Here is a 15,000-nt window from a genome sequence, read left to right as displayed (position 1 = left end):
CCCACTATCAAAAGGCTTCGTTTCGCCATTGGAATCTCAGACAAACTCGGCATACGTGTGCCAATCGACATGCACTGTATAAAATCTTGAATTGCTGTGCGATGGTGGTATAGTGGTGAGCATAGCTGCCTTCCAAGCAGTTGACCCGGGTTCGATTCCCGGCCATCGCAGGAATGCTCCAATTTGCTATTTTGTCTGTTGCGCTTTCACTCTATGCTTGTATGCCTTGAGACGCCAATAAAATTGTGTCACACCAGTGCAGATTGCTGTCATGCAAAATGTTAAGGCCTTTAAATTGACCCTGATGTGATTTGAACACACAACCTTCTGATCTGGAGTCAGACGCGCTACCGTTGCGCCACAGAGTCCTTCAGTCAGGAAAGAAGTACCAGCTCTCTGGACAAAGGCGTGCACTGCACTGTCAACTTTCAGAAATAATTTTGTACACACGTCATCCTTTTTATGTAAAAGTAATGGCTGCGTTTCAAGCAATTCTTCAAACTCATGACAGGAAACTCAGTTGAGAGACAAGGCTGTACTTGTTGTTGTGGCCGAGTGGTTAAGGCGATGGACTTGAAATCCATTGGGGTCTCCCCTCGCAGGTTGGAATCCTGCCGACAACGCCCTGAAAAGGCACAGTTGATGTAGTTTTGGCCACCTGTTGGAGATCTTTGAGTAATATCTCAGAGTCAAGCAAAAACTTTCGTGCACGATGGGGGATGTAGCTCAGTGGTAGAGCGCATGCTTTGCATGTATGATGTCCTGGGTTCAATCCCCAGCATCTCCAGCTCTTATTCATCACAGCTGAGTGTGCAATGTCTTGCCGACCGTAAAGCGTTTTTGGCATGTCATGGTTCGAGATCAGTTTGACCCTCTCGTATATTCAGAGAGCAGCGTGGCGTGTTGTTGTGGCCGAGTGGTTAAGGCGATGGACTAGAAATCCATTGGGGTCTCCCCGCGCAGGTTCGAATCCTGCCAACAACGGTGTATTTAATTCACCTTCAAGATATAAATCTGCACTCAAACTTGGGGGTCGGAAAACACCTGTGTTTGTGTACAAAAAAGAGCAGGATACAGTTAACCTTTAGGCTCCTTAAAATCCACTGGAATAAGACTTTTGACCAGTAGATGCATTTGTTTAATCCTTATATTTGACTGGATTGGCAGTGGTGGGATTTGAACCCACGCCTCCGAAGAGACTGGAGCCTTAATCCAGCGCCTTAGACCACTCGGCCACACTACCTGTCGCAAGAGGTCTAATATGCTTTGCAATCATTAAAACAGCCGTCAGTCTTTTGTTGGGAATGAGCCTTGCCTTTTTACTGCAGAATTGACCAGCATCACAGAGAAAACATGTGATGGAACAAGTTTGTTGATATGGCTCATGTTGTTCGGAATGTATCAAGGGCATTTTGCTTCTCCCATATGGTCTAGCGGTAAGGATTCCTGGTTTTCACCCAGGCGGCCCGGGTTCAACTCCCGGTATGGGAATGTTTTCTTTAAAATGGCAAGGCCATAATGATGGAAACAAAAGTTCTTGCAATGGCTTATGGGCCTGAACTTTACTTGCTGCTTGACAATATCCTCTCAAAGCCTACTGAAACTTTCACCAGTCCCACTATCAAAAGGCTTCGTTTCGCCATTGGAATCTCAGACAAACTCGGCATACGTGTGCCAATCGACATGCACTGTATAAAATCTTGAATTGCTGTGCGATGGTGGTATAGTGGTGAGCATAGCTGCCTTCCAAGCAGTTGACCCGGGTTCGATTCCCGGCCATCGCAGGAATGCTCCAATTTGCTATTTTGTCTGTTGCGCTTTCACTCTATGCTTGTATGCCTTGAGACGCCAATAAAATTGTGTCACACCAGTGCAGATTGCTGTCATGCAAAATGTTGAAGGCCTTTAAATTGACCCTGATGTGATTTGAACACACAACCTTCTGATCTGGAGTCAGACGCGCTACCGTTGCGCCACAGAGTCCTTCAGTCAGGAAAGAAGTACCAGCTCTCTGGACAAAGGCGTGCACTGCACTGTCAACTTTCAGAAATAATTTTGTACACACGTCATCCTTTTTATGTAAAAGTAATGGCTGCGTTTCAAGCAATTCTTCAAACTCATGACAGGAAACTCAGTTGAGAGACAAGGCTGTACTTGTTGTTGTGGCCGAGTGGTTAAGGCGATGGACTTGAAATCCATTGGGGTCTCCCCTCGCAGGTTGGAATCCTGCCGACAACGCCCTGAAAAGGCACAGTTGATGTAGTTTTGGCCACCTGTTGGAGATCTTTGAGTAATATCTCAGAGTCAAGCAAAAACTTTCGTGCACGATGGGGGATGTAGCTCAGTGGTAGAGCGCATGCTTTGCATGTATGATGTCCTGGGTTCAATCCCCAGCATCTCCAGCTCTTATTCATCACAGCTGAGTGTGCAATGTCTTGCCGACCGTAAAGCGTTTTTGGCATGTCATGGTTCGAGATCAGTTTGACCCTCTCGTATATTCAGAGAGCAGCGTGGCGTGTTGTTGTGGCCGAGTGGTTAAGGCGATGGACTAGAAATCCATTGGGGTCTCCCCGCGCAGGTTCGAATCCTGCCAACAACGGTGTATTTAATTCACCTTCAAGATATAAATCTGCACTCAAACTTGGGGCTCGGAAAACACCTGTGTTTGTGTACAAAAAAGATCAGGATACAGTGAACCTTTAGGCTCCTTAAAATCCACTGGAATCAGACTTTTGACCAGTAGATGCATTTGTTTAATCCTTATATTTGACCTGATTGGCAGTGGTGGGATGTGCACCCACGCCTCCGAAGAGACTGGAGCCTTAATCCAGCGCCTTAGACCACTCGGCCACACTACCTGTCGCGAGAGGTCTAATATGCTTTGCAATCATTAAAACAGCCGTCAGTCTTTTGTTGGGAATGAGCCTTACCTTTTTACTGCAGAATTGACCAGCATCACAGAGAAAACATGTGATGGAACAAGTTTGTTGATATGGCTCATGTTGTTCGGAATGTATCAAGGGCATTTTGCTTCTCCCATATGGTCTAGTGGTAAGGATTCCTGGTTTTCACCCAGGCGGCCCGGGTTCAACTCCCGGTATGGGAATGTTTTCTTTAAAATGGCAAGGCCATAATGATGGAAACAAAAGTTCTTGCAATGGCTTATGGGCCTGAACTTTACTTGCTGCTTGACAATATCCTCTCAAAGCCTACTGAAACTTTCACCAGTCCCACTATCAAAAGGCTTCGTTTCGCCATTGGAATCTCAGACAAACTCGGCATACGTGTGCCAATCGACATGCACTGTATAAAATCTTGAATTGCTGTGCGATGGTGGTATAGTGGTGAGCATAGCTGCCTTCCAAGCAGTTGACCCGGGTTCGATTCCTGGCCATCGCAGGAATGTTCCAATTTGCTATTTTGTCTGTTGCGCTTTCACTCTATGCTTGTATGCCTTGAGACGCCAATAAAATTGTGTCACACCAGCGCAGATTGCTGTCATGCAAAATGTTGAAGGCCTTTAAATTGACCCTGATGTGATTTGAACACACAACCTTCTGATCTGGAGTCAGACGCGCTACCGTTGCGCCACAGAGTCCTTCAGTCAGGAAAGAAGTACCAGCTCTCTGGACAAAGGCGTGCACTGTCAACTTTCCGAAATAATTTTGTACACACGTCATCCTTTTTATGTAAAAGTAATGGCTGCGTTTCAAGCAATTCTTCAAACTCATGACAGGAAACTCAGTTGAGAGACAAGGCTGTACTTGTTGTTGTGGCCGAGTGGTTAAGGCGATGGACTTGAAATCCATTGGGGTCTCCCCTCGCAGGTTCGAATCCTGCCGACAACGCCCTGAAAAGGCACAGTTGATGTAGTTTTGGCCACCTGTTGGAGATCTTTGAGTAATATCTCAGAGTCAAGCAAAAACTTTCGTGCCTGATGGGGGATGTAGCTCAGTGGTAGAGCGCATGCTTTGCATGTATGATGTCCTGGGTTCAATCCCCAGCATCTCCAGCTCTTATTCATCACAGCTGAGTGTGCAATGTCTTGCCGACCGTAAAGCGTTTTTGGCATGTCATGGTTCGAGATCAGTTTGACCCTCTCGTATATTCAGAGAGCAGCGTGGCGTGTTGTTGTGGCCGAGTGGTTAAGGCGATGGACTAGAAATCCATTGGGGTCTCCCCGCGCAGGTTCGAATCCTGCCAACAACGGTGTATTTAATTCACCTTCAAGATATAAATCTGCACTCAAACTTGGGGCTCGGAAAACACCTGTGTTTGTGTACAAAAAAGAGCAGGATACAGTGAACCTTTAGGCTCCTTAAAATCCACTGGAATCAGACTTTTGACCAGTAGATGCGTTTGTTTAATCCTTATATTTGACCTGATTGGCAGTGGTGGGATTTGAACCCACGCCTCCGAAGAGACAGGAGCCTTAATCCAGCGCCTTAGACCACTCGGCCACACTACCTGTCGCAAGAGGTCTTATATGCTTTGCAATCATTAAAACAGCCGTCAGTCTTTTGTTGGGAATGAGCCTTGCCTTTTTACTGCAGAATTGACCAGCATCACAGAGAAAACATGTGATGGAACAAGTTTGTTGATATGGCTCATGTTGTTCGGAATGTATCAAGGGCATTTTGCTTCTCCCATATGGTCTAGTGGTAAGGATTCCTGGTTTTCACCCAGGCGGCCCGGGTTCACCTCCCGGTATGGGAATGTTTTCTTTAAAATGGCAAGGCCATAATGATGGAAACAAAAGTTCTTGCAATGGCTTATGGGCCTGAACTTTACTTGCTGCTTGACAATATCCTCTCAAAGCCTACTGAAACTTTCACCAGTCCCACTATCAAAAGGCTTCGTTTCGCCATTGGAATCTCAGACAAACTCGGCATACGTGTGCCAATCGACATGCACTGTATAAAATCTTGAATTGCTGTGCGATGGTGGTATAGTGGTGAGCATAGCTGCCTTCCAAGCAGTTGACCCGCGTTCGATTCCCGGCCATCGCAGGAATGCTCCAATTTGCTATTTTGTCTGTTGCGCTTTCACTCTATGCTTGTATGCCTTGAGACGCCAATAAAATTGTGTCACACCAGTGCAGATTGCTGTCATGCAAAATGTTAAGGCCTTTAAATTGACCCTGATGTGATTTGAACACACAACCTTCTGATCTGGAGTCAGACGCGCTACCGTTGCGCCACAGAGTCCTTCAGTCGGGAAAGAAGTACCAGCTCTCTGGACAAAGGCGTGCACTGCACTGTCAACTTTCAGAAATAATTTTGTACACACGTCATCCTTTTTATGTAAAAGTAATGGCTGCGTTTCAAGCAATTCTTCAAACTCATGACAGGAAACTCAGTTGAGAGACAAGGCTGTACTTGTTGTTGTGGCCGAGTGGTTAAGGCGATGGACTTGAAATCCATTGGGGTCTCCCCTCGCAGGTTGGAATCCTGCCGACAACGCCCTGAAAAGGCACAGTTGATGTAGTTTTGGCCACCTGTTGGAGATCTTTGAGTAATATCTCAGAGTCAAGCAAAAACTTTCGTGCACGATGGGGGATGTAGCTCAGTGGTAGAGCGCATGCTTTGCATGTATGATGTCCTGGGTTCAATCCCCAGCATCTCCAGCTCTTATTCATCACAGCTGAGTGTGCAATGTCTTGCCGACCGTAAAGCGTTTTTGGCATGTCATGGTTCGAGATCAGTTTGACCCTCTCGTATATTCAAAGAGCAGCTTGGCGTGTTGTTGTGGCCGAGTGGTTAAGGCGATGGACTAGAAATCCATTGGGGTCTCCCCGCGCAGGTTCGAATCCTGCCAACAACGGTGTATTTAATTCACCTTCAAGATATAAATCTGCACTCAAACTTGGGGGTCGGAAAACACCTGTGTTTGTGTACAAAAAAGAGCAGGATACAGTGAACCTTTAGGCTCCTTAAAATCCACTGGAATCAGACTTTTGACCAGTAGATGCATTTGTTTAATCCTTATATTTGACTGGATTGGCAGTGGTGGGATTTGAACCCACGCCTCCGAAGAGACTGGAGCCTTAATCCAGCGCCTTAGACCACTCGGCCACACTACCTGTCGCAAGAGGTCTAATATGCTTTGCAATCATTAAAACAGCCGTCAGTCTTTTGTTGGGAATGAGCCTTGCCTTTCTACTGCAGAATTGACCAGCATCACAGAGAAAACATGTGATGGAACAAGTTTGTTGATATGGCTCATGTTGTTCGGAATGTATCAAGGGCATTTTGCTTCTCCCATATGGTCTAGCGGTAAGGATTCCTGGTTTTCACCTAGGCGGTCCGGGTTCAACTCCCGGTATGGGAATGTTTTCTTTAAAATGGCAAGGCCATAATGATGGAAACAAAAGTTCTTGCAATGGCTTATGGGCCTGAACTTTACTTGCTGCTTGACAATATCCTCTCAAAGCCTACTGAAACTTTCACCAGTCCCACTATCAAAAGGCTTCGTTTCGCCATTGGAATCTCAGACAAACTCGGCATACGTGTGCCAATCGACATGCACTGTATAAAATCTTGAATTGCTGTGCGATGGTGGTATAGTGGTGAGCATAGCTGCCTTCCAAGCAGTTGAAATGGGTTCGATTCCCGGCCATCGCAGGAATGCTCCAATTTGCTATTTTTTCTGTTGCGCTTTCACTCTATGCTTGTATGCCTTGAGACGCCAATAAAATTTTGTCACACCAGTGCAGATTGCTGTCATGCAAAATGTTGAAGGCCTTTAAATTGACCCTGATGTGATTTGAACACACAACCTTCTGATCTGGAGTCAGACTCGCTACCGTTGCGCCACAGAGTCCTTCAGTCAGGAAAGAAGTACCAGCTCTCTGGACAAAGGCGTGCACTGTCAACTTTCCGAAATAATTTTGTACACACGTCATCCTTTTTATGTAAAAGTAATGGCTGCGTTTCAAGCAATTCTTCAAACTCATGACAGGAAACTCAGTTGAGAGACAAGGCTGTACTTGTTGTTGTGGCCGAGTGGTTAAGGCGATGGACTTGAAATCCATTGGGGTCTCCCCTCGCAGGTTGGAATCCTGCCGACAACGCCCTGAAAAGGCACAGTTGATGTAGTTTTGGCCACCTGTTGGAGATCTTTGAGTAATATCTCAGAGTCAAGCAAAAACTTTCGTGCCCGATGGGGGATGTAGCTCAGTGGTAGAGCGCATGCTTTGCATGTATGATGTCCTGGGTTCAATCCCCAGCATCTCCAGCTCTTATTCATCACAGCTGAGTGTGCAATGTCTTGCCGACCGTAAAGCGTTTTTGGCATGTCATGGTTCGAGATCAGTTTGACCCTCTCGTATATTCAGAGAGCAGCGTGTCGTGTTGTTGTGGCCGAGTGGTAAAGGCGATGGACTAGAAATCCATTGGGGTCTCCCCGCGCAGGTTCGAATCCTGCCAACAACGGTGTATTTAATTCACCTTCAAGATATAAATCTGCACTCAAACTTGGGGCTCCGAAAACACCTGTGTTTGTGTACAAAAAAGAGCAGGATACAGTGAACCTTTAGGCTCCTTAAAATCCACTGGAATCAGACTTTTGACCAGTAGATGCATTTGTTTAATCCTTATATTTGACCTGATTGGCAGTGGTGGGATTTGAACCCACGCCTCCGAAGAGACTGGAGCCTTAATCCAGCGCCTTAGACCACTCGACCACACTACCTGTCGCAAGAGGTCTAATATGCTTTGCAATCATTAAAACAGCCGTCAGTCTTTTGTTGGGAATGAGCCTTGCCTTTTTACTGCAGAATTGAGCAGCATCACAGAGAAAACATGTGATGGAACAAGTTTGTTGATATGGCTCATGTTGTTCGGAATGTATCAAGGGCATTTTGCTTCTCCCATATGGTCTAGCGGTAAGGATTCCTGGTTTTCACCCAGGTGGCCCGGGTTCAACTCCCGGTATGGGAATGTTTTCTTTAAAATGGCAAGGCCATAATGATGGAAACAAAAGTTCTTGCAATGGCTTATGGGCCTGAACTTTACTTGCTGCTTGACAATATCCTCTCAAAGCCTACTGAAACTTTCACCAGTCCCACTATCAAAAGGCTTCGTTTCGCCATTGGAATCTCAGACAAACTCGGCATACGTGTGCCAATCGACATGCACTGTATAAAATCTTGAATTGCTGTGCGATGGTGGTATAGTGGTGAGCATAGCTGCCTTCCAAGCAGTTGACCCGCGTTCGATTCCCGGCCATCGCAGGAATGCTCCAATTTGCTATTTTGTCTGTTGCGCTTTCACTCTATGCTTGTATGCCTTGAGACGCCAATAAAATTGTGTCACACCAGTGCAGATTGCTGTCATGCAAAATGTTAAGGCCTTTAAATTGACCCTGATGTGATTTGAACACACAACCTTCTGATCTGGAGTCAGACGCGCTACCGTTGCGCCACAGAGTCCTTCAGTCAGGAAAGAAGTACCAGCTCTCTGGACAAAGGCGTGCACTGCACTGTCAACTTTCAGAAATAATTTTGTACACACGTCATCCTTTTTATGTAAAAGTAATGGCTGCGTTTCAAGCAATTCTTCAAACTCATGACAGGAAACTCAGTTGAGAGACAAGGCTGTACTTGTTGTTGTGGCCGAGTGGTTAAGGCGATGGACTTGAAATCCATTGGGGTCTCCCCTCGCAGGTTGGAATCCTGCCGACAACGCTCTGAAAAGGCACAGTTGATGTAGTTTTGGCCACCTGTTGGAGATCTTTGAGTAATATCTCAGAGTCAAGCAAAAACTTTCGTGCACGATGGGGGATGTAGCTCAGTGGTAGAGCGCATGCTTTGCATGTATGATGTCCTGGGTTCAATCCCCAGCATCTCCAGCTCTTATTCATCACAGCTGAGTGTGCAATGTCTTGCCGACCGTAAAGCGTTTTTGGCATGTCATGGTTCGAGATCAGTTTGACCCTCTCGTATATTCAGAGAGCAGCGTGGCGTGTTGTTGTGGCCGAGTGGTTAAGGCGATGGACTAGAAATCCATTGGGGTCTCCCCGCGCAGGTTCGAATCCTGCCAACAACGGTGTATTTAATTCACCTTCAAGATATAAATCTGCACTCAAACTTGGGGCTCGGAAAACACCTGTGTTTGTGTACAAAAAAGATCAGGATACAGTGAACCTTTAGGCTCCTTAAAATCCACTGGAATCAGACTTTTGACCAGTAGATGCATTTGTTTAATCCTTATATTTGACCTGATTGGCAGTGGTGGGATGTGCACCCACGCCTCCGAAGAGACTGGAGCCTTAATCCAGCGCCTTAGACCACTCGGCCACACTACCTGTCGCGAGAGGTCTAATATGCTTTGCAATCATTAAAACAGCCGTCAGTCTTTTGTTGGGAATGAGCCTTGCCTTTTTACTGCAGAATTGACCAGCATCACAGAGAAAACATGTGATGGAACAAGTTTGTTGATATGGCTCATGTTGTTCGGAATGTATCAAGGGCATTTTGCTTCTCCCATATGGTCTAGTGGTAAGGATTCCTGGTTTTCACCCAGGCGGCCCGGGTTCAACTCCCGGTATGGGAATGTTTTCTTTAAAATGGCAAGGCCATAATGATGGAAACAAAAGTTCTTGCAATGGCTTATGGGCCTGAACTTTACTTGCTGCTTGACAATATCCTCTCAAAGCCTACTGAAACTTTCACCAGTCCCACTATCAAAAGGCTTCGTTTCGCCATTGGAATCTCAGACAAACTCGGCATACGTGTGCCAATCGACATGCACTGTATAAAATCTTGAATTGCTGTGCGATGGTGGTATAGTGGTGAGCATAGCTGCCTTCCAAGCAGTTGACCCGGGTTCGATTCCCGGCCATCGCAGGAATGTTCCAATTTGCTATTTTGTCTGTTGCGCTTTCACTCTATGCTTGTATGCCTTGAGACGCCAATAAAATTGTGTCACACCAGTGCAGATTGCTGTCATGCAAAATGTTGAAGGCCTTTAAATTGACCCTGATGTGATTTGAACACACAACCTTCTGATCTGGAGTCAGACGCGCTACCGTTGCGCCACAGAGTCCTTCAGTCAGGAAAGAAGTACCAGCTCTCTGGACAAAGGCGTGCACTGTCAACTTTCCGAAATAATTTTGTACACACGTCATCCTTTTTATGTAAAAGTAATGGCTGCGTTTCAAGCAATTCTTCAAACTCATGACAGGAAACTCAGTTGAGAGACAAGGCTGTACTTGTTGTTGTGGCCGAGTGGTTAAGGCGATGGACTTGAAATCCATTGGGGTCTCCCCTCGCAGGTTCGAATCCTGCCGACAACGCCCTGAAAAGGCACAGTTGATGTAGTTTTGGCCACCTGTTGGAGATCTTTGAGTAATATCTCAGAGTCAAGCAAAAACTTTCGTGCCTGATGGGGGATGTAGCTCAGTGGTAGAGCGCATGCTTTGCATGTATGATGTCCTGGGTTCAATCCCCAGCATCTCCAGCTCTTATTCATCACAGCTGAGTGTGCAATGTCTTGCCGACCGTAAAGCGTTTTTGGCATGTCATGGTTCGAGATCAGTTTGACCCTCTCGTATATTCAGAGAGCAGCGTGGCGTGTTGTTGTGGCCGAGTGGTTAAGGCGATGGACTAGAAATCCATTGGGGTCTCCCTGCGCAGGTTCGAATCCTGCCAACAACGGTGTATTTAATTCACCTTCAAGATATAAATCTGCACTCAAACTTGGGGCTCGGAAAACACCTGTGTTTGTGTACAAAAAAGAGCAGGATACAGTGAACCTTTAGGCTCCTTAAAATCCACTGGAATCAGACTTTTGACCAGTAGATGCATTTGTTTAATCCTTATATTTGACCTGATTGGCAGTGGTGGGATTTGAACCCACGCCTCCGAAGAGACAGGAGCCTTAATCCAGCGCCTTAGACCACTCGGCCACACTACCTGTCGCAAGAGGTCTTATATGCTTTGCAATCATTAAAACAGCCGTCAGTCTTTTGTTGGGAATGAGCCTTGCCTTTTTACTGCAGAATTGACCAGCATCACAGAGAAAACATGTGATGGAACAAGTTTGTTGATATGGCTCATGTTGTTCGGAATGTATCAAGGGCATTTTGCTTCTCCCATATGGTCTAGTGGTAAGGATTCCTGGTTTTCACCCAGGCGGCCCGGGTTCACCTCCCGGTATGGGAATGTTTTCTTTAAAATGGCAGGGCCATAATGATGGAAACAAAAGTTCTTGCAATGGCTTATGGGCCTGAACTTTACTTGCTGCTTGACAATATCCTCTCAAAGCCTACTGAAACTTTCACCAGTCCCACTATCAAAAGGCTTCGTTTCGCCATTGGAATCTCAGACAAACTCGGCATACGTGTGCCAATCGACATGCACTGTATAAAATCTTGAATTGCTGTGCGATGGTGGTATAGTGGTGAGCATAGCTGCCTTCCAAGCAGTTGACCCGCGTTCGATTCCCGGCCATCGCAGGAATGCTCCAATTTGCTATTTTGTCTGTTGCGCTTTCACTCTATGCTTGTATGCCTTGAGACGCCAATAAAATTGTGTCACACCAGTGCAGATTGCTGTCATGCAAAATGTTAAGGCCTTTAAATTGACCCTGATGTGATTTGAACACACAACCTTCTGATCTGGAGTCAGACGCGCTACCGTTGCGCCACAGAGTCCTTCAGTCAGGAAAGAAGTACCAGCTCTCTGGACAAAGGCGTGCACTGCACTGTCAACTTTCAGAAATAATTTTGTACACACGTCATCCTTTTTATGTAAAAGTAATGGCTGCGTTTCAAGCAATTCTTCAAACTCATGACAGGAAACTCAGTTGAGAGACAAGGCTGTACTTGTTGTTGTGGCCGAGTGGTTAAGGCGATGGACTTGAAATCCATTGGGGTCTCCCCTCGCAGGTTGGAATCCTGCCGACAACGCCCTGAAAAGGCACAGTTGATGTAGTTTTGGCCACCTGTTGGAGATCTTTGAGTAATATCTCAGAGTCAAGCAAAAACTTTCGTGCACGATGGGGGATGTAGCTCAGTGGTAGAGCGCATGCTTTGCATGTATGATGTCCTGGGTTCAATCCCCAGCATCTCCAGCTCTTATTCATCACAGCTGAGTGTGCAATGTCTTGCCGACCGTAAAGCGTTTTTGGCATGTCATGGTTCGAGATCAGTTTGACCCTCTCGTATATTCAGAGAGCAGCGTGGCGTGTTGTTGTGGCCGAGTGGTTAAGGCGATGGACTAGAAATCCATTGGGGTCTCCCCGCGCAGGTTCGAATCCTGCCAACAACGGTGTATTTAATTCACCTTCAAGATATAAATCTGCACTCAAACTTCGGGGTCGGAAAACACCTGTGTTTGTGTACAAAAAAGAGGAGGATACAGTGAACCTTTAGGCTCCTTAAAATCCACTGGAATAAGACTTTTGACCAGTAGATGCATTTGTTTAATCCTTATATTTGACTGGATTGGCAGTGGTGGGATTTGAACCCACGCCTCCGAAGAGACTGGAGCCTGAATCCAGCGCCTTAGACCACTCGGCCACACTACCTGTCGCAAGAGGTCTAATATGCTTTGCAATCATTAAAACAGCCGTCAGTCTTTTGTTGGGAATGAGCCTTGCCTTTTTACTGCAGAATTGACCAGCATCACAGAGAAAACATGTGATGGAACAAGTTTGTTGATATGGCTCATGTTGTTCGGAATGTATCAAGGGCATTTTGCTTCTCCCATATGGTCTAGTGGTAAGGATTCCTGGTTTTCACCCAGGCGGCCCGGGTTCACCTCCCGGTATGGGAATGTTTTCTTTAAAATGGCAAGGCCATAATGATGGAAACAAAAGTTCTTGCAATGGCTTATGGGCCTGAACTTTACTTGCTGCTTGACAATATCCTCTCAAAGCCTACTGAAACTTTCACCAGTCCCACTATCAAAAGGCTTCGTTTCGCCATTGGAATCTCAGACAAACTCGGCATACGTGTGCCAATCGACATGCACTGTATAAAAACTTGAATTGCTGTGCGATGGTGGTATAGTGGTGAGCATAGCTGCCTTCCAAGCAGTTGACCCGGGTTCGATTCCCGGCCATCGCAGGAATGTTCCAATTTGCTATTTTGTCTGTTGCGCTTTCACTCTATGCTTGTATGCCTTGAGACGCCAATAAAATTGTGTCACACCAGTGCAGATTGCTGTCATGCAAAATGTTGAAGGCCTTTAAATTGACCCTGATGTGATTTGAACACACAACCTTCTGATCTGGAGTCAGACGCGCTACCGTTGCGCCACAGAGTCCTTCAGTCAGGAAAGAAGTACCAGCTCTCTGGACAAAGGCGTGCACTGTCAACTTTCCGAAATAATTTTGTACACACGTCATCCTTTTTATGTAAAAGTAATGGCTGCGTTTCAAGCAATTCTTCAAACTCATGACAGGAAACTCAGTTGAGAGACAAGCCTGTACTTGTTGTTGTGGCCGAGTGGTTAAGGCGATGGACTTGAAATCCATTGGGGTCTCCCCTCGCAGGTTCGAATCCTGCCGACAATGCCCTGAAAAGGCACTGTTGATGTAGTTTTGGCCACCTGTTGGAGATCTTTGAGTAATATCTCAGAGTCAAGCAAAAACTTTCATGCACGATGGCGATGTAGCTCAGTGGTACAGCGCATGCTTTGCATGTATGATGTCCTGGGTTCAATCCCCAGCATCTCCAGCTCTTATTCATCACAGCTGAGTGTGCAATGTCTTGCCGACCGTAAAGCGTTTTTGGCATGTCATGGTTCGAGATCAGTTTGACCCTCTCGTATATTCAGATAGCAGCGTGGCGTGTTGTTGTGGCCGAGTGGTTAAGGCGATGGACTAGAAATCCATTGGGGTCTCCCCGCGCAGGTTCGAATCCTGCCAACAACGGTGTATTTAATTCACCTTCAAGATATAAATCTGCACTCAAACTTGGGGCTCGGAAAACACCTGTGTTTGTGTACAAAAAAGAGCAGGATACAGTGAACCTTTAGGCTCCTTAAAATCCACTGGAATCAGACTTTTGACCAGTAGATGCATTTGTTTAATCCTTATATTTGACCTGATTGGCAGTGGTGGGATTTGAACCCACGCCTCCGAAGAGACTGGAGCCTTAATCCAGCGCCTTAGACCACTCGGCCACACTACCTGTCGCGAGAGGTCCAATATGCTTTGCAATCATTAAAACAGCCGTCAGTCTTTTGTTGGGAATGAGCCTTGCCTTTTTACTGCAGAATTGACCAGCATCACAGAGAAAACATGTGATGGAACAAGTTTGTTGATATGGCTCATGTTGTTCGGAATGTATCAAGGGCATTTTGCTTCTCCCATATGGTCTAGCGGTAAGGATTCCTGGTTTTCACCCAGGCGGCCCGGGTTCAACTCCCGGTATGGGAATGTTTTCTTTAAAATGGCAAGGCCATAATGATGGAAACAAAAGTTCTTGCAATGGCTTATGGGCCTGAACTTTACTTGCTGCTTGACAATATCCTCTCAAAGCCTACTGAAACTTTCACCAGTCCCACTATCAAAAGGCTTCGTTTCGCCATTGGAATCTCAGACAAACTCGGCATACGTGTGCCAATCGACATGCACTGTATAAAATCTTGAATTGCTGTGCGATGGTGGTATAGTGGTGAGCATAGCTGCCTTCCAAGCAGTTGACCCGGGTTCGATTCCCGGCCATCGCAGGAATGCTCCAATTTGCTATTTTGTCTGTTGTGCTTTCACTCTATGCTTGTATGCCTTGAGACGCCAATAAAATTGTGTCACACCAGTGCAGAGTGCTGTCATGCAAAATGTTAAGGCCTTTAAATTGACCCTGATGTGATTTGAACACACAACCTTCTGATCTGGAGTCAGACGCGCTACCGTTGCGCCACAGAGTCCTTCAGTCAGGAAAGAAGTACCAGCTCTCTGGACAAAGGCGTGCACTGCACTGTCAACTTTCAGAAATAATTTTGTACACACGTCATCCTTTTTATGTAAAAGTAATGGCTGCGTTTCAAGC

The sequence above is a fragment of the Gobius niger genome (genome assembly GCF_951799975.1).
Source record: "Gobius niger genome assembly, chromosome: 5".
Lineage (NCBI taxonomy): Eukaryota > Metazoa > Chordata > Actinopteri > Gobiiformes > Gobiidae > Gobius > Gobius niger.
This window is presented reverse-complemented; position numbering follows the sequence as displayed.